We start from the raw sequence: 1,647 nt of genomic DNA, 5'->3' as shown, positions 1-1,647 counted from the left end.
CAAGTCACCAGTCAAGTCGAAGTAGACATGACAATCAGAAAGGTAAGATATACTAAATATTACACGTGGTAAAAATAGAGTCCTGATAATGTAACCACAGTAGAAAATTCATTAAATAAACAGAATCACCAACTTGCAGTGTTCTTATAAATGTGTATTATGTTGTTAATTCTTGGAAATATACATATATAGATATAGTAGGATTTATACCAAGATAAATAAAAATAATTTTAATTTATATGAATTATTTCCTTAAAGAGAAAAATAGGAATAACATATGTTTTGTGCTTGTCCAACAGTTTTACTGATTAGTCCCCATAATGACCCTGGGTCTATGCTTCCAGAGGGTTAAAGAATAGGAAAGCTGTCAGGGGAGGGAATGTGATATGGAGTTCTGGTGACAGGAATTGTGTGGAATTGTACCCATCTTATCCTTTTTTAAAAAAAAATTTATTTATTCCCTTTTGTTGCCCTTGTTGTTTTATTGTTGTAGTTATTGATGTCATCATTGTTGGATAGGACAGAGAGACATGGAGAGAGGAGGGAGAAAGAAGGACAAAGAGGGAGAAAGAAAGACACCTGCAGACCTGCTTCACCGCCTGTAAAGCAACTCCCCTGCGGGTGGGGAGCCAGGTGCTCGAACCGTGATCTTTATGTCGGTTCTTGTGCTTTGCGCCACGTGCGCGTAACCCGCTGCGCTACAGTCCGACTCCCATACCCCTCTTATCCTATGGTCTTGTCAGTGTTTCCATTTTATAAATAAAAACAAACAAGAAAAAAAACGAAGAAGAAAACAGTGATGAAATTAAGATTGGTACCACATGTAAAAATGGAGGATGTTCAAAGGATGAAGTACTGGAGCTGTTGTAGAAGAAAAACTTCTGGTTTCAGTACATTCTTAACTCAGGAGGGCTGTTCAACAGGAAAACACATATGATCCAAGAAGGATGCTGGGAATAAAGTTGTTCCATGTAGATATGATTGGCATCAGATAGGGGGTGAAGTCATGATTTCAGTGTATGCTAAAAGTTCACTTCCAGAACTTAGTCAAGTGGAAGCAAATAGCACACTGTTAAATGTGCACATTTTATTTGAAGAAGAGAAGGAATTTCATCAAAATGTGGAATTATGGGGTGTGAATGATGTAAGTGAAGTTATGTAACTATGACTGAACAACGTGAGATCACCATCAGAAAAACTGAACCTATGCAGTGGGCAAACCTTGAACTGCCTGCAGTTCAAAAGCAGAAAGAACAAAAAGAAGATATAAAGGAATGAGTTGAAAGACAAAAAGCGTTATCACCTATTTTAGAATTTGTAGCATGAGGTGAAGTGTTAATTTGCTACTCATCCTTTGTTTTGTTATTGATGCTATTGAATCTGGCATTTTGTGTTCAGCAATAGAACTTTTTTCCTCCCTTCTTTCCTTCCTTCCATATTCTCTCTCTCTGTATCTGTCTCTCAGAGCACATCTGAGCTCTGACTACTGGTGGTGCCAAGGATTGAACCTGAGACCTCTTGAATGCATTTCCTTTGTGCTACCACTATGAATCTTCCTGACAAATGTAGGTTCTTAAAAATCAAAGTCAGTTTATTACTTTGTGCCTCTCATCTTTGAGTTACATGAGATTGTTTATTCATTTTCTC

General features: G+C 37.4%; 1 pseudogene; it reads left to right on the top strand.

Annotated features, from left to right (window-relative positions):
- The first annotated feature begins 277 nt into the window (after nucleotides 1-277).
- LOC132535881 (cysteine and histidine-rich domain-containing protein 1-like) lies at nucleotides 278-1,278 on the top strand (annotated as a pseudogene).
- The last annotated feature ends 369 nt before the right edge of the window (nucleotides 1,279-1,647 follow it).

The sequence above is a fragment of the Erinaceus europaeus genome, chromosome X (genome assembly GCF_950295315.1).
Source record: "Erinaceus europaeus chromosome X, mEriEur2.1, whole genome shotgun sequence".
Classification (NCBI taxonomy): domain Eukaryota; kingdom Metazoa; phylum Chordata; class Mammalia; order Eulipotyphla; family Erinaceidae; genus Erinaceus; species Erinaceus europaeus.
This window is presented reverse-complemented; position numbering and strand designations above follow the sequence as displayed.